Below are 19,132 nucleotides of genomic sequence, written 5' to 3'. Positions count from 1 at the left end.
GCTGTGAAAGTGCTGCACTCGATATGCCAGCAAATTTGGAAAACTCAACAGTGGCCACAGGATTGGAAAAGGTCCGTTTTCATTCCAATCCCAAAGAAAGGCAATGCCAAAGAATGTCTAAACTACTACACAATTGCACTCATCTCACATGCTAGTAATGTAATGCTCAAAATTCTTCAATCTAGGCTTCAACAGTATGTGAGCTGAGAACTTTCAAATGTTTAAGCTGGATTTAGAAAAGGCAGAGGAACTGGAGATCAAATTGCCAACATCCACTGGATCACAGAAAAAGCAAGAGAATTCCAGAAAAACATCTACTTCTGCTTCATTGACTACACTAAAACCTTTGACTGTGTGGTTCACAATGAACTGTGGAAAATTCTTCAAGAGATGGGAATACCAGACCATCTTACCTTCCTTCTGTGAAACCTGTATGCAGGTCATGAAGCAACAGTTAGAACTGGACATCGAATCACAGACTGGTTCCAAATCGGGAAAGGAGTACATCAAGGTTGTATATTGTCACCCTACTTATTTAACTTATATGCAGAGTACATCATGAGAAATGCCGGGCTGGAAGAAGCACTAGCTGGAATCAAGATTGCTGGGAGAAATATCAATCTTAGATATATGGCAGAAAGCGAAGAAGAACTAAAGAGCCCCTTGATGAAAGTGAAAGAGGAGAGTGAAAAAGTTGGCTTAAAACTCAGCATTCGAAAAACAAGTATCATGGCATCCGGTCACATCACTTCATGGCAAACAGATGAGGAAAGAACGGAAACAGTGAGAGACTTTATTTTCTTGGGCTCCAAAATCACTGCAGATGGTGACTGCAGCCACGAAATTAAAAGACGTTTGCTCCTTGGAAGAAAAGCCATGACCAACCTAGACAGCATATTAAAAAGCAGAGATATTACTTTGCCAACAAAGGTCCATCTAGTTAAAGTTTTGGTTTTTCCAGTAGTCATGCATGACCATAAAGAAAGCTGAGCGCTAGAGAATTGATGCTTCTGAACTGTGGGTTTGGAAAAGACTCTTGAGAGTCTCTTGGACAGAAAGGAGATCAAACCAGTCAATCCTAAAGGGAATCAATCTTGAATATTAATTGGAAGGACTGATGCTGAAGTTCCAATACTTTGGCCGTCTGATGCAAAGAGCTGTCTCATTAGAAAAGACCTGATGTTGGAAAGACTGAAGGCAAGAAGAGAAGAGGATGACAGAGGAAGAGATGGTTGGATGGTATCACTGACTCAATGGACATGAGTTTGAGCAAGCTCCAGGGGATGGTGAAGGACAAGGAAGCCTGGCATGCTGCAGTTCATGGGGGTCACAAAGATTCGGACATTACTGAATGACTGAACAACAAATGCAAAATACCCCCCCCCAAACAGGATCACTTTCAAGCCATCAAAAATACATTAAAACTTATGGAGACTTCTACTCCAAGGCCTGTTATGAATTTCAGTTTATGGCCCATGTTGCGCTAATTCCTAATAATTCCTAACTAACTCTTAATTGCTGCAATTAATACTGCTGTAATTTCTGTTTTCCTAATTTTTTTTTAGCTTTACTGCTCTTAAAACTCTGATTGATTTAGCATATGTCTTATTCTTATCCAGGATGCATGTTTCTAGAATAAAGTGTACAGTTTTAATTGCTGTACCTTAAGGAAACCATGAGAGATATTCAGAAGGAGCACAGAAATACAATAAAATGCTGAGGAGCAAGGGCTGCTGCTGTGTAGGGACCAACAATAATCATTAGGGATATCACGTTTGGGAAAGAAATGACTTTGAGGGCATATGGTTAAGGGTTTTGAAATCAAGAGGCAAAGATGAGGTGAGTTTACTGGTAGAAAACTTACACTAATATTAGAACATTTTATGAAACTTTTAAGAAATAGAAAAATTAAAGCTGTTGAGTTTCACAAGAAGTAGTTTTCCTAGACACTTTCTTTTGCCTCTTCATGTCTAATCGTTATCCTTCTCTGCCCTGCTCTGGCCCTGGGAGGCTGACTAATATGCACAGTATCAACAAACTCCCTTTCTCTCCGGCCATGGTTAGGTTTGGCCAGTGAGGTGGTGATCAGAAGCCCGGGGGCAGGAGACTGGGAGATGGAGGGGAGTGAGGTTGAGATATTTGTTCCCCAGCTCCCTCTCTACCATGGTGTGCAGGATTGGCTGAGTCTATCTACTGCAAGCTGCCACTCTTGTCAAACAGCTCTCTCCATAGTCTTCCTGGGTTCTGGGAAATACATCCTCCCGTGCCCACTCGAGACTTATGGGCAGTAACAGCTCCCCATTGCGTTCCCCAGATACTGCTTTATCCCTTGTTGATATCTATAAACCTTGCCTATAACTTGTAAATAGTGCATTTACTAACTTCCTTCAATTGCCTGCATAGAGTATGCAATCCATGTCCAGACACATGCTGGACCCTGACTGACACATTATTGCATCTAGAGATCCATGCACCCAAGAAATAGTAATGGTAGAAAGCACAAATGTAAAAATGTGATCATGGTTAAAAGAGATGATCCTGACTTTGGCCACTATGTATCATTTTGAGATTGTATTATTGGAACCAGGGGATACTGGTTGGGCTCAGTGGTTGAGTGTATATAGGCTTTTGCTTTTAGAGAATGGATATTTCCACCATCAATAATTTTGAGACATGGTTAATCCCCATGTAGGAAAAAAAGTGATACTACATACTGTGGAAAGAGGGGCTTCCATGTGTCTCTGGATTAAGGATCCATTTGTCCCTAGACCTTGAAATATGAAGAGCAGGTTTGTGTGGGTGGTCAGCTATTTTCAGGGCAGTAGCATCATTAAGCTTCTGGTTTTTGTCAGGAATGGCCATAGAGACAACAGCAGCTCAGAGAAGAAAATAATAAGCACTTGCGGTCTTGGGGTAAGGCACTCTTAGCATGGAAAAGCCTTGTATCTACCTCTTAGCCACACTGAAAAGTGGGAAGTATTATCAGGATGTTCTCTCTGGACCAAAGGGAAGAGTTTCTTTTTCCCAAAGATAAAGTGGGGGCAACAGTGGGCATTGGTGAGGAGAACTAAGTCCATGACAGAAGAACATTCCTGAAAGTCAAAGCAGCAAGGAGAAGGCCAGAGGGGACACACGGAAAGCTCTATTCCAGAGAGCTTTATATACCAACAAAGGTAGTACAAACCAAGTTTCAGATATTGTTGAGGGCACTTTGAGAGAAGTGAATTTCCAGCACACAGGCAGGTAGGAGAGAATGCTGTCATAATTTCAGTATAAAATCAAAGGATACTTTCCATTGTAAGTCATAGACTGCGAAGTTGGGAATACATTGGTTACAGAAATCCTCCAAAGGGTCAGGTAAACCCTATCTCTAGTGGACTGATAGCAGTTTACTTATGGAAAGTGAAATATATTTCTGAGGACTAATACTGAAGAAACCAAGGTTCCCTTCCACAAAATTCCCTTTGAACTTCTGCTTCAATCAGAATGCAAGATTAGATGGGTATGGCAACATTCATGGATTTTGTTTTCATTGAGGTTCTGCAATTCACTTTTCTCTGTACTAGAGACAGGAATAGTTCTTGGAGCTTTCACAGGGCTGATGTGATGCCTGATTCCTATTTTGGTTTAAAGGAACTTAGAATCTCATTAGTGGCCAAACCAACTCTCATTAGTCATATGAACCTTGCACGTTTACTAAGAACTTGTCCTCTGCTCTGGCAAGAAGTAAGGGCCCTACGTGCCACCTAAAAGCACATCACCTGACAAACTTTAATATAACGTGAAGCCTGGACTCAGTTTATGTAAGCAGTATACCCAGGTATCATCTAAAAATATTGTTATGAGTTATTAGCTTGGATCAGATACATTTCTCAAGATTTTTTAAATGTATCAAGAGTAGCTTCATATATTAAGAGTTCTGTAAAAGCTCAAGAAGAAAAATTACTGAGAAATAAATATCAACTCTCATAGGACAAGAATAATTTCTCCTGTTCTTGGAAAACATTAATCGAACCTGAGGGGTCCAGCTAGCTTAGCATCTCAAGATAATAACCTGAGATAAAGAGAAATTGAGACTTAAGGTTTTAACATAAACTTTCCTATGAACCAGATCCTCCTGAATATGGTTAGAGTATGAAATGTCAGGCTTTCTCCTGTCCACTACCACCACTTATGTATGACTGGGTTCAAATATTCTACCTCAGGGACATTTTGTTTCCCCACAGGCATAAACATTCCTCTCTTCCCAGGAACTTGTGAGCCGTCCTCAAGGAGTTTTTTGCCATGTGAGGGAGGGAGACCCCACGTAGTCTGACGTACCTAATCTGTTCCTGTGACATCTGATGGAAGAGTGTATCTGCATGGTTGCCTTGCCTCCCTGTCCTCTTTTGACCTTTCTGTTTAAACTTGAAGTTATCTCCAAGAGCATGTGACTCAAGCAGCATAGGATCAGGGATCAGGACTGAAATATTATAGACACAGTGGATTAGCAGCCAAGGAGCAGTTCCTCTGACTCAGGCTACGCAGTGTTCTGAGGTTTCATTTTCTGGCAACCATGTCACTCAGACTGTAATGGCTTTGTAATTCTGAGGAGTAATTCTGAATTACAACATGGCAAGATCCCTGACGGATGAGCTCATTTTCTGGGTGTACTATTTGGGCACATTATGTCAACTGTATTAACTTGAATAAAACCTGCAAGAAAGAGGAGGGGTTTTGTTTCTAATTTAGTTCATCTTAACTCTGTTAAGGTTGTGATTCCATTGCACATCCCGACTAGCATGTGGTTACAGGGATAGCGAATTGTTTCCTGTATCAAGAGGTCAGACAGCCTAACACTGCCTTTTTATTGGCACTGTAGGATAGGTGTTGGCTCTCTACCATTCAGTATCTACTATATCTTCAATATCAATGTCACAAAAGGAGATGTCTATGGGGAGATTCAGAAAACTGAACACAGGTATGGGCTTTCAAGAGTCCAGTCTATTTCTACAACAGGCAAGTTAGATTAGTCTTCATACCAATTTGCCCACAGCAGAGAAACAGCTTTTAGGAAAATAGGCAGATGTCTTCTTATGTGAAAATTAAATGGTAATTAATTTTAGTCAAACATTCAAAGTATGGGTCCTTATGCTGAAAGGGCACAAACCTGACTTCTGGCAACTTTAAACTGTTTTTCAGATTTTTTTTCCTCAGAACAGACCTCATCAGGATTGGCTTCTTCCCTTAAAGCAATTCTCTTAATTGACTTCGAGGTTAATTATAGTACAAATGCGGCCAAACGGCAATAGATCTGCACTAATAGAAGTATTTCAAGGAATTCATGTGGCAGAAACTTACCTGGATTGTTGCTTTAGTTCTGTCTGTCCAGGAGCAGAGGTCAGTTGGCTAAAATACCTTTGCTGTCAATAACTTTATGCCCTTTGATTCTTCAGAGAATTCTCCTTAGAGGCTCAGAGGGATGTACTCCTCCTGCTAAGATAATGTTCATTGCATTAATGCCATGGATTTTCCCCTTTGGAAGTAAATTTAGGAAAACAGTTTATCAATTTCTTAAGAGGTTAAACAGAATTTATTGTATGACCCAATATTTCCATCCCAGGTATATAACCAAAAGAATTGAAATAGGTACTCAAACAAACACTTGTATATGAATTTCATAGCAGCATTATTCACAATAACCAACAGGGGGAAACAACCCATCAATAGATGAATGGATAAACAAATTATGGTATACACACATAACAGATGGAGGAGGGCATGGCAACCCACTCCATCCTCATGGACAGAGGAGTCTGATGGGCTACAGTCCATGGGGTCACAAAGAGTTGGACCTAACTAAAGCAACTTAGTATGTACACAGGCACATATAACAGAATATTATTCAGTCATAAAAAAAGGAATGAAGTGCTGATAATTGTACAATGTGGACAAACCTTGAAAACACTGTGTCCAGTGAAAGAAATCAGGTACAAAAGTAACATTCTATATGAATCCATTTATATGATTTACAGAACAGGTAAATTTATAAGACAAAATACAGACTTGATGGTTACCAAAATGTGGAGGGAGGGAGGTATGGGATTGCTTTTTTTTTTTTTTTACTGTGCCAGGTCTTCATTGCTCTCCATAGACTTTCTCTAGTCACAGCAAGCAAGGGCCACTCTTTGGGGCAGTGCATGGGCTTCCCATTGCAGTGGCTTCTCTTTGGCACTAGTGGTAAAGAACCTGCCTGCCAATGCAGGGGACGTAAGAGGCATGGGTTCAATACCTGGGTTGGGAAAATTCTCTGGAGTAGGAAATGGCAACCCACTCCAGTTTTCTCGCCTGGAGAATCCCATGAACAGAGGAATCTGGCAGGTTACGGTCCATAGGGTTGCAAAGAGTCAGACATGACTAAAGTGACTTAGCATGCACATACTCTTGTTGTGTAGTACAGGCTCTAGGAGCGTGGGCTTCGGTAGTTGTGGCTCATGGGCTGAGTTGCTCAGCATCACCATATGATCTTCCCAGACCAATGTGTTCCTTGCAATGGAAGGTGGATTCTTATCCACTGTGCCACTAAGGAAGTCTAGCATGGGATTTCTTAATGGGGCAATAAAAATATTGTAGAACTTGGCATAGACGCTAGTTACACAATATTTTGAATGTACTAAATGCCACTGGATTCTTCACTGTAAAACGGCTAATTTTATGTTATGTGAATTTCACCTTAATAAAAGTTCAATTATCTGCATTATGTGCTGTACAACTCAGAATATCCTTCGATCTGAGGCAACAGGACTGTAAGTCATAGGTATTGAAACAAGTGTTTGGACCAGTCACTAACAATGAGAATCTCCTTCAGCCATCTGTAATGTGCCAGATTCATAAAGAGGAGCCTGACAGTTCACCAAGGAGAGAAATGATACCCAGTCCTCATATTTGTTGGCAGCTGCTTCAAAATAGAAGAGGCATTCATCTCTCTGACAGCAACGGAGCTTGAGATTCCATTTTTTTCATGCTTTACAAAAATATGTTTTCAACTGAAAACTGATACTCTGCTTTTTATGAAAAAATCTTGCAATTGGTGATGTGCAGAAGAAAAAAGACCTATTTCTACTCGTACATTCCACTGCATTTAAATTCTTAGTGCAAAGATAAAGCCAAGAATTCTCCACTTCTCAGGGTCAGAGGTGTCAGAATTGCCATTCACCATAAAATCAGAGGGGCAGCAATGGTAATTAAGTCTTTGGGAGACAGACCGGTGAGGACTCAGGGCGGGGGAAGAAGACAATGATATAGGGATTTAGTATTTAAGGGATAGAATCACATGGAATGGTGATTATATGTCCTCTCTTTCAAAGAAAAGAGGAAATAAGTCTAAATATACAGATAGGCTTCTATTCAGTATTAATGTGTTCTTGCTGCAAGGATTAAAAGAGTCTGAAATAAGGCACCAAGGAGGGCTACCACATTTCTTTAGGAGGTATTTAAACTCTGGGAAGCTGATGGACATGATGAGTTCTGAAGTGACAGTTCACTTCTCTGACTCTAGGGAAGCTGTCACAGATCAGAATCTTCTTTCTCTCTAGAGAAGGCATCTAACTGTCTGATGTCTTAATAGACCTCTCTACCTGTATGTAACATAATTCCTTCATGATTACTTTCTTGTCCTAATCTTAGTGGGGATAAGGGACAAAGACATTATTCAAAATATAATCTTTCAAACAGTTGAAGCTGATTGCAATAAGCTCATCCTCAACTCAAATAAGTTTTGCATTCTTTGGGTAAAAGAATACTAGTTCTTAACTTGATCATCTGTGGCATTCTTATCATTATTCTAAACCTTTTTATTGTAGTCCAGAATCACCTTTATGATTGGGCAGCCTAACTTTAGAAAAGAAGCATAAGTGCCATCTGAATAAATAGGCAAACAAACCCAGAATGTATTTGAGTTGTTCATTTACTTGGTTCCTAGGACAGTGGTTACTGTTCTATGGAGCATAAAAATGCCTTTGTTAGGGAGAAGATGGAGCATGTGGTGAAGGGCCAAGGGGAGGCCAGGGAACAAGGAGGAGGAGCCACTGACACACTGCCCCATGAGTACTTTATTAGAAAATAATAACTGGCCCTGCAGGTAACAATTCCTCAAATTAAATATTAAGAACTGAACTGGCCATGCATTATTCTTTTTCTACTTTTACGTTTTACAAGGCCAAAGAAACAACAGAGTCAATGAGCAGTAGACCTGAAGTTAGAATCCAGGAGAACTTTATTGCCAATCTAGTGCTCTGTCCACTAGACTAGGTAGGCTGCCCAAATATGGAAGCCCAGTTAACATAATAAATATATTGTGGTGATGTTCACATAAGCATTCTGCAAAAAATATCCTGTAATCTCATTCTGGTAGTAATTTGATGTTTAGATCAAATTAACATCTCCATACTTCCTTAAGCATGAAATATGTTATAAAGACTTATTGTTGCTTCATAAAACAATAATGCAAGCAAGACAATAAACTTAAACATTTGAATAACAAGTAATTCTCACAACACTCGCATTTATTACTTTTATGGGTCTGTATGGCACACAGGTTATGGTGGTGATTTACCAAGTGTGAAGTCTCCAAATACCTCTTTGGTGGGGGAAAATGTCAGCCTGTAGATCAGTCAAAACCACATGATACACTTGGTTGTAAGATTCTAGTGTTAGAGCCTCAGGTTAGAGCCTTAGGTCAAAGGCTAGACTCGCTCCTATACTTTTCACTTTTCACTTTCCAGGAGAATTACAGTGCATCGTACTCTGGAGCTGCTAACAAAATTCTCAGCTAGATCTGAGTCATTTAGAAAACAAATGGCTGGAAAACATGAAACAAAGCATGATGAAATTTATTTTCAAATGGAAAATTGTAATTGGCTCATTTTGAAGGGAGAAAGAAAGAACATACTCATCAAGAGAACAGAAGATAAATTATGAAAATTGAAATGGAGAATTTGGAAAAGAAATGATGGGTTTACCTCAAAGCATATCTGAAATCCAATTTTGTAAAATAGAATATTATAAACACTCAGAACCAGTCCTTCTGAGTGAAAAGGAACTTCTAGACAAAAGGCAGCCATGGAATACAGAGGCTCTGGCACACATTTGTTTTCTGTCACCATGGAGGAGTATAGCTCCACGTTGATCCTGGGGTTATAAATGTTTATAAGCATAGTTTTGGGTAGGCAGTAGTTTCCAGCTTCACACAAGCCATTTGGAGGACCCTTGGGAGGTCACTGGGTCATATCCTTATGCAACAAGGACTTGACCTACTGAAACACTAAGGTTGAGTCCTAACAGTACCAAGACTGGGCACTGAAGGAACAAGCCATGCCGAGCACAGAGGGTGGCAATCTGGATGGGCTGCACAGCCAACAGAAGTCATTCAAACAAGAGGATACCAAGAGTGATCCTAGAGGTCAAGCCAAGATGAGAACCAAGATGAGGAACCAGATGTCAGAACCAAGAGCAGAGCTTAAGCCCAGTGGCAATATTCAATTGCTGGGGGCTGAGACAGTGACCTTTTCATGCTGTTCATGGGGTTCTCAAGGCAAGAATACTGAAGTGGTTGGCCATTCCCTCCTCCAGTGGATCATGTTTTGTCAGAACTCTCCACCATAACCCATCCATTTTGGGTGGCCCTACATGGCATGGCTCATAGTTTCATTGAGTTAGACAAGGCTGTGGTCCATGTGATCAGTTTGTTTAGTTTTCTGAGATTGTGGTTTTTATTCTGTCTGCCCTCTGATGGATAAGGACAAGAGGCTTATGGAAGCTTCCTGATGGGAGAGACTGACTGAGAGGGAAACTGGGTCTTGTTCTGATGGCAGGCAATAAAGGACAGAAATGGTATGGATTTAACAGAAGCAGAAGATATTAAGAAGAGGTAGAAAGTATACACAGAAGAACTATACAAAAAAGATCTTCACGACCCAGATAATCACAATGGTGTGATCACTCACCTAGAGCCAGACATCCTGGAAGATGAAGTCAAGTGGGCCTTAGGAAGCATCATTATGAGCAAAGCTAGTGGAGGTGATGAAATTTTAGTTGAGCTATTTCAAATCCTGAAAGATGATGCTGTGAAAGTGGTGCACTTAATATGCCAGCACATTTGAAAAACTCAGCAGTGGCCACAGGACTGAAAAAAGTCAGTTTTAATTCCAATTCTAAAGAAAGGCAATGCCAGAGAATGCTCAAACTACTGCACAATTTCACTCATCTCACATGCTAGCAAAGTAATGCTCAAAATTCTCCAAGCCAGGTTTCGACAGCACATGAACCATGAACTTCCAGATATTCCAGAAGGATTTAGAAAAGGCAGAGGAACTAGAGATCAAATTGCCAACATCTGCTGGATCATCAAAAAAAGCAAGAGTGTTCCAGAAAAACATCTACTTCAGCTTTATTGACTATGCCAAAGCCTTTGACTGTGTGGATCACAACAAACTGTGGAAAATTTTTAAAGAAATGGCAATACCAGATCATCTGACCTGCCTCCTGAGAAATCTGTATGCAGGCCAAGAAGCAACAGTTAGAACTGGACATGGAACAACAGACTGGTTCCAAATTGGGAAAGGTGTACATCAAAGCTGTATATTGTCATCCTGCTTATTTAACTTATATGCAGAGTACACCATGAGAAATGCTGGGCTGGATGAAGAACAAGTTGGAATCAAGATTGCCGGGAGAAATATCAATAACCTCAGATATGCAGATGACACCACCCTTATGGCAGAAAGTGAAGAAGAACTAAAGAGCCTCTTGATGAAAGTGAAAGAGGAGAGTGAAAAAGTTGGGTTTTCAAAGTTCAACATTCAGAAAAGTGAGATCATGGCGTCTGGTCCCATCACTTCATGGCAAATAGATGGGGAAACAGTGGAAACAGTGGCTGACTTTATTTTTTTGGGCTCCAAAATCACTGCAGATGGTGACTGCAGCCATGAAATTAAAAGACGCTTGCTCCTTCAAGAAAAGCTATGACCAACCTCGACAGCATATTAAAAAGCATAGACGTTACTTTGCCAACAAAGGTCCATCTAGTCAAAGCTATGGTTTTTCCTGTAGTCGTGTATGGATGTGAGAATTGGACTATAAAGAAAGCTGAGTGCTGAAGAATTGATGGTTTTGAAATGTGGTATTGGAGAAGACTCTAGAGAGTCCCTTGGACTGCAAGGAGATCCAACCAGTCCATCCTAAAGGAAATCAGTCCTGAATATTCATTGGAAGGACTGATGCTAAAGCTGAAACTCCAGTACTTTTGCTACCTGATGTGAAAAACTAACTCATGTGAAAAGACCCTGATGCTGGGAAAAATTGAAGGCAGGAGGAGAAGGGGACGGCAGAGGATGAGATGGTTGGATGGCATTACCGACTCAATGGACATGAGTTTGAGTAAGCTCTGGGAGTTGGTGATGGACAGGGAACCCTGGCGTGCTGCAGTCCATGGGGCCACAAAGAGTTGGACATGACTGAGCAACTGAACTGAACTGACTGAGGTAGTGACCAAATATCTCAGAGAAGAGCAACATATGGGGTATTGGAGAAAGAGGAAGAATTCAAAACCTTTCCCCTAACACTTTGATTTCTAACACTGACGGATTTTTTAGGCCCACCTAATTCGCAGTGAGTTAAATTGTAGCGACTCGATGGACATGGGTTTGGGTAGACTCTTGGAGTTGGTGATGGACAGAGAGGCCTGGCGTGCTGCAGTTCATGGGGTCACAAAGAGTCGGACACGACTGAGCGACTGAACTGAACTGAAATTGTAGCCCCCCACCCCTGCAAAAAAATCTGTTCATGTAATAACTGCTGGAATGGTGAATGGGACCTTATTTGGAAAAAAGGGTCTTTGTAGATATAATTAATACTGAGAAAGGATCACCCTGGGTTAGCTGGGTGGGCCCTAAATTCAATGACAATTTTCTTTATAAGAGATGGCAGAGGAGAATACACAGAGAGAAAGGAGGAGAGGCCATGTGAAGACAGAGACAGAGACAGGAGTTATGGAGCCCCCAGAAACTGGAAGAGGATGGAGAATTCTCTCCCAGAGCCATTAGAGGGAGCACCATCCTGCCTATACCTTGATGTCAGACTTCCAACCTCTAGAACTGTGAAAGAATAAATTTTTGTTGTTTTAAGCAATGAAGTTTGCCGTCATTTATTACAACAGCCCTAAGAAACTAATATACCAATTATACTGTGCTTCTCATGAAGGGGTGTCTTAAAAGCCCACATGACTTCTAATACCACCATCTACCTCTGCAAGTGCACAATGCACACACACTCAACAGCCTAAAACAAGGGCTCCTAGGGTGGCAAATTGGGCATAACTATCTGAGGACTGAGTATGAATATGCCAGAGCGCGATGTTTCTGGGTTTTTCTGGTACCTACAGAAGTGGCAGAAATGGTATATACAGGGGGAAATAAATCTATTATTACTTAATAAATGGGATTTGTTGAAAGCACTGAATTTTTCAAAACATGGGGTACAAAAGTAAAAAAGAGTTTTCAGAATTTGTTGATGAAAAAGTAATTGCTGTTTTGGACCACAAATTTTAAATCATTATAACTAGGCTCAAACATTTTTATTAATCAAAAAGTGAGTCAATACAATCAGCACACTTTTGCCAAAGAGAAACAAGTTTGTTTATCCCTCAGCATAAAAATACATGCTTTGGAATCCAACAAACTCTTAGCATTTTCTCCCTCCTACTGGTTGTGGAAGAGTTTTCTCTGCAAGATGCTTGAAGAAGTGGTAGTCAGTTGGTGAGAGGTCAGTACTTTTGCCTGGAGAATCCCATGGATGGAGGAGCCTGGTGGGCTGCAGCCCACGGGGTCGCAAAGAGTCAGACCCGACTGAGCGACTTCACTTTCACTTTTCACTTTCATGCATTGGAGAAGGAAATGGCAACCCACTCCAGTGTTCTTGCCTGGAGAATCCCAGGGATGGCGGAGCCTGGTAGGCTGCCGTCTATGGGGTCGCACAGAGTCGGACACGACTGACGCGACTTAGCAGCAGCAGCAGCAGGTAGAATATGTCGGGTGAGGTGAAACTTTGTAGCCCAATTCATTCAACTTTTTAAAAAAATATTTATTTACTTATTTGGCTGTGTGGGGTCTTAGTTGCAGGATGCGGATTTAGTTGCCCCACAACATGTGGGATCTTAGTTCCCTGACCAGGAATTGAACCTGCATCCTTTGCATTGCAAGGTGGATTCTTAACCACTGGACCACTGGAGAATGACCTCCTTCAACTTTTGAAGCACTGGTTGTGTGACTGGGCCCTTTCTGTTGACCAATGCTGGCTGCAAGTGTGGCAGTTTTCAGTGCATCTCATGTTTGCTGAGCATACGTCTCAGATGTAATGATTTTGCTGGGATTTAGAAAGTTGCAGTGGATCAGATAGGCAGCAGACCACCAAACAGCGACCATGACCTTTTTTGGTGAAAGTTTGGCTTCGGTAAGTGCTTTGAAGCTTCTTCTTGGTCCAACCACTGAGCTGGTCATCGCTGGTTGTCATATACAATCCACTTTTTGTCATATATCACAACCAATTGCAAAATGGATTGTTGTTGTTGCAGAGAATAAGAGAAGACAACACTTCAAAACAACAATGTTTTTGATTTGTGGTTAGCTCATGAGGCACCCACTTTTCCAGTTTGCTTCAAATGCCAAACAACTGTAGAATGTCAACATTGGTCAACATTGAGTTCTTCGGCAATTCCTTGTGTAGTTTTAAGAGGATCAGCTTTGATGATTGCTCTCAATTGGTCATTGTCAGCTTTCAATGGCTGGGCACTATGCTCCTTATCTTCAAGGCTTTCATCTCCTTTGCAGCAATTCTTGAACCACCACTGCACTGTATGCTTGTTAGCAGTTCTTGGACCAAATGCACTGTTGATGTTGCAAGTTGTCTCCACTGCTTTGTGACCCATATTGAACTTGAATTTAAAAAAATCACTCAAATTTGCTTTTTGTCTAACATATTTTTATAGTCTAAAATATAAACAGTAAGTAGTAAGTCATTAGCAAAAAAATAAAGCAAGAAATGTGCATTAAAATGATGTATAACATAATCACATTAATTTAAGAATGTATTCCAATATCAAATTGCAAAGTTCAACAATGTAAAACCACAATTACTTTTGTGCCAACCTAACAGTAAAAAAATTTACAGCCATAGTTCTAACTTGTTTACGTTTTTCTTTTTTTACTATCTCTGGGGTGATGATGGGATCTCCTAAGACTGAGCTTAAATTGTCCCAAGACAGGATCACTCCATGCTATCCTTTTCTATACTATTCTGTTTCTTCATTGTTGCATATATTATTTAAGTGAACTCAAGAGAACAAAAAATGCTTAGTAATTTGGAACTGTAGCAAAAATTTATGCCTTCAGTTCAGTTCAGTGGCTCAGTCGTGTCTGACTCTTTGCGACGCCATGAACCACAGCACGCCAGGCCTGCCTGTCCATCACTAACTCTCCAAGTCCACCCAGAACCATGTCCATCAAGTTGGTGATGCCATCCAGCCATCTCATCCTCTGTCGTCCCCTTCTCCTCCTGCCCTCAATCTTTCCCAGCATCAGAGTCTTCTCCAGTGAGTCAGCTCTTTGCATCAGGTGGCCAAAAGTACTGGAGTTTCAGCTTCAACATCAGTCCTTCCAATGAACACCCAGGACTGATCTCCTTTAGGATGGACTGCTTGGATCTCCTTGCAGTCCAAGGGACTCTCAAGAGTCTTCTCCAACACCATAGTTCAAAACCATCAATTTTTGGGCTCTCAGCTTTCTTTATAGTCCAACTCTCACATCCATACATGACCACTGGAAAAACCATAGTCTTGACTAGACAGACCTTTGTTGGCAAAGTAATGTCTCTGCTTTTTAATATGCTATCTAGGTTGGTCATAACTTTCCTTCCAAGGAGTAAGCGTCTTTTAATTTCATGGCTGCAGTCATCATCTGCAGTGAATTTGGAGCCCCCCAAAATAAAGTCAGCCACTGTTTCCACTGTTGCCCCATCTATCTGCCATGAAGTGATGGGACCGGATGCCATGATCTTAGTTTTCTGAATGTTGAGCTTTTAGCCAACTTTTTTACTCTCCTTTTTCACTTTCATCAAGAGGCTCTTTAGTTCTTCTTCACTTTCGGCCATAAGGGTGGTGTCATCTGCATATCTGAGGTTATTGATATTTCTCCCAGCAATCTTGATTCCAGCTTGTGCTTCATCCAGCTCAGCATTTCTGATGATGTACTCTGCATACAAGTTAAATAAGCAGGATGACAATATACAGCCTTGACGTACTCCTTTTCCTATTTGGAACCAGTCTGTTGTTCCATGTCCAGTTCTAACTGTTGCTTCCTGACCTGGATACAGGTTTCTCAAGAGGCAGGTCAGGTGGTCTGGTATCCCCATCTCTTTCAGAATTTTGCACAGTTTATTGTGATCCACACAGTCAAAGGCTTTGGCATAGTCAATAAAGCAGAAATAGATGTTTTTCTGGTACTCTCTTGCTTTTTCGATGATCCATTGGATGTTGGCAATTTGATCTCTGGTTCCTCTGCCTTTTCTAAAACCAGCTTGAACATCTGGAAGTTCACCGTTCACATATTGCTGAAGCCTGGCTTGGAGAATTTTAAGCATTACTTTACTAGCTTGTGAGATGAGTGCAATTGTGCGGTAGTTTGAGCATTCTTTGGCATTGCCTTTCTTAGGGATTGGAACGAAAACTGACCTTTTCCAGTCCTGTGGCCACTGCTGAGTTTTCCATATTTGCTGGCATATTGAGTGCAGCACTTTCACAGCATCATCTTTCAGGATTTGAAATAGCTCAACTGGAACTCCATCACCTCCACTAGCTTTGTTCGTAGTGATGCTTCCTAAGGCCCACTAGACTTCACATTCCAGGATGTCTGGCTATAAGTAAGTGATCACACTATCGTGATTGTTTGGGTTGTGAAGAACTTTTTTGTACAATTCTTCTGTGTACTCTTGCCATCTCTTCTTAATATCTTCTGCTTCTGTTAGGTCCCTACCATTTCTGTCCTTTTTTGAGCCCATCTTTGCATGAAATGTTCCCTTGGTATCTCTAATTTTCTTGAAAAGATCTTTAGTCTTTCCCATTCTATTGTTTTCCTCTATTTTCTTTGCATTGATTGCTGAGGAAGGCTTTCTTACCTCTCCTTGCTATTCTTTGGAACTCTGCATTCAAATGGGCATATCTTTCCTTTTCTCCTTTGCTTTTCACGTATTAAACACACAGTCTTCAACTGATAAATATAGAGTGTGAGCTCCAATTTTTTTTTAAAAAATCACTGCTTAGTTACTCAAAAGCTAGATATAAAGTCCCTGCAGGGTGGGAACTTTGCTTTGTCCTTTTGCTTTGCTTCACTTTGGATCTTAAGCACCAAGAACAGTGTCTGGCACATAGGAGGCACTCAAGCTTAAAGCCCCATTTGAAGAAAGTAAAAATATCTAAGTGAAAGTGTTAGTTGTTCAGTTGTGTCTGATTCTTTGTAACTTCATAGACTATAGCCCACCAGGCTCCCCTGTCCATGGAATTCTCCAAGCAAGAATACTGGAGTGGGTTGTCATTTCCTTCTCCAGGGGATCTTCCTGACCCAGGGATCAAACCCACATCTCCTGTATTTCAGGTGGATTCTTTACCATCTGACCCACCAGGAAAGCCTCAAAATGTTTAGTGTATACCCAAACATACTTTATATAAGAATCATAGATTAAAAGTATTAGTGTTATTAGAATGAAGCATACATGTTTCAATAATAGAAATATAACTGCAATTCTCAGTTATCAAGTGGATTCTCTTTTGGCCTGTTCCATTCTGCTACTCAACAAAGCCACAAACTCTCATCAGTCAAGATGAGACTGTTGGTAACAAATGCATAGAGTCTCTGACTGCATTCAAGAGTAAAAAAAAAAAGTTATCTCGGTCATTTGTCATTTTAGATTATTGTCACTTCTTTTCCTTTGTGTTAACACTGATAACTCTCTCTGCTGAAAGTATTTGGGTTAGAGATGAAGTTAGGAACATGGTCTGGTATTTTCATAAGAGTAAAATATATATATATATTTTGTGTGTGGATATATATTTTTATATATATCCACATAAAGTGTGGATATATATTTTTATATATATCCACATAAAGCCTTACCCAGGAAAATAATAAGTCACTTCCTCTTTTTTTTCTCAAAAGCAACTGACAGTAATAGAAGTAAAACAATTGTTCTTCACACTTTATGATGGGGATTCCTTTAGATGCTCAATTCCAGTTTTAGCTAAATGGTTTTGTGACTGCACCTATGACTACTTCTCCATCATGGTGATGGGCATGCTCACACTCTCTTAAGAATTGCTGGTTTGACCACCAGAAAGCAGAATAGGAACAAATCTTGTTCTAGAGCAATTTAGCAATAGACCTGCTGTTGGAGTTCCTCTCACAAAAGGATGGGGTGGGGGGGGTTGCTGAAGACTAACAGCAAGAAGACAGGTGTTTACTGAATTCTCCATGTGTCTGATATTATACCGAAAGTGATGTGGTCATTAACAGCATGAAATCTAGGGTCAAACTGCTTAGGTTCAAATCCTGGTTCTATGTCTTAGTATCTGTGCATTCTCAGGTGAGTTAGTTAACTTCTCTGTGCCACTTATAATGGAAAAGGAAATGGCAACCCATCCAGTATTCCTGCCTGGAGAATCCCAGGGACAGAGGAGCCTGGTGGGCTGCCGTCTATGGGGTCACACAAAGTCAGACACGACTGAAGCGACTAAGCAGCAGCAGCAGTGCCACTTATAAAAATACTGTTATTATTAGAAAGGAAACACAAGTCTTAAATGATACATTAGATGAGATGGATCTCTTTGATATCTTCAGGACAGTCCATCCAAATGAAGAATACACCTTCTTCTCAAGTCCACATGGAACATTCTCCAGGATAGACCACATCTTGGGTCACAAATCAAACCTCGGTAAATTTAAGAAAATTGAAATTGTATCAAGCATCTTCTCTGACCACAATGCTATGAGCCTAGATATCAATTACAAGAAAAAAACTGTAAGAAACACAAACACATGGAGATTAAACAACACGTTTCTAAATAACCAACAGGTTACTGAAGAAATCAAAAGGGAAATCAAGACATTTCTAGAAACACATGGCAATGAAAACATGACAACTCAAAACCTATGGGATGCAGCAAAAGCAGTTCTAAGAGGGAGGTTTATAGCAATACAATCTTACCTCAAGAAACAAGAAAAACATTGAATAGACAAACTAGCTTTACACCTAAAGCAACTGGAAAAAGAAGAAAAAAAAACCAAAATTAGTAGGAAGAAAGAAATCATAAAGATCTGAGCAGAAATAAATGAAAAAGCAATGAAAGAAACAATAGTAAAGATTAATAAAACCAAAAGCTGGTCCTTTGAGAAGATAAACAAAATTGACCAACCCTTAGCCAGACTCATCAAGAAAAAAAGAGAGAAGAATCAAATCAACAAAATTAGAAATGAAAAAGGAGAGATTACAACAGAAATGCAGAAATACAAAGAATTATAAAAGACTATTATGAACAACTATATGGCAATAAAATAGATAGCCTGGAAGAAATGGACAGATTCATAGAAAAGTTCAATCTTCCAAGACTGAACCAGGAAGAAACAGAAATTATGAACAACCCAATTACAAGCACTGAAATTGAAGCTGTGATCAAAAATCTCCCATAAAACAAAAGCCCAGGACCAGATGGCTTCACAGGAGAATTCAATAAAACATTTAGAGAAGAGCTAATGCCTATCCTTCTAAAACTCTTTCAAAAATTGTAGAGGAAGGAACACTTCCAAACTCATTCTACGAGGCCACCATCACCCTGATACCAAAACCAGACAAAGACAACACAAAAAAAGAGAAGTACAGGACAATATCACTGATGAACATTGATGCAAAAATCCTCAACAAACTTTTAGCAAACAGAAGTCAGCAACACATCAAAAAGCTCATATACCATGATCAAGTTGGGTTTATTCCAGGGAGGCAAGGGTTCTTCAATATATGGAAATCATCAATGTGATATGCCATATTAACAAATTGA

General features: G+C 40.2%; 1 pseudogene; it reads right to left on the bottom strand.

The window, feature by feature from the left end:
* Window positions 1-13,243: 13,243 nt before the first annotated feature.
* Window positions 13,244-14,010, bottom strand: LOC145545596 (histone-lysine N-methyltransferase SETMAR pseudogene; annotated as a pseudogene).
* Window positions 14,011-19,132: the final 5,122 nt, after the last annotated feature.

The sequence above is a fragment of the Giraffa tippelskirchi genome, chromosome 4 (genome assembly GCF_054371585.1).
Source record: "Giraffa tippelskirchi isolate mGirTip1 chromosome 4, T2T-mGirTip1v1.2.pri, whole genome shotgun sequence".
Lineage (NCBI taxonomy): Eukaryota > Metazoa > Chordata > Mammalia > Artiodactyla > Giraffidae > Giraffa > Giraffa tippelskirchi.
The sequence above is the reverse complement of the archived record's forward strand: the minus strand, read 5'-3'. Positions and strand labels throughout refer to the sequence as shown.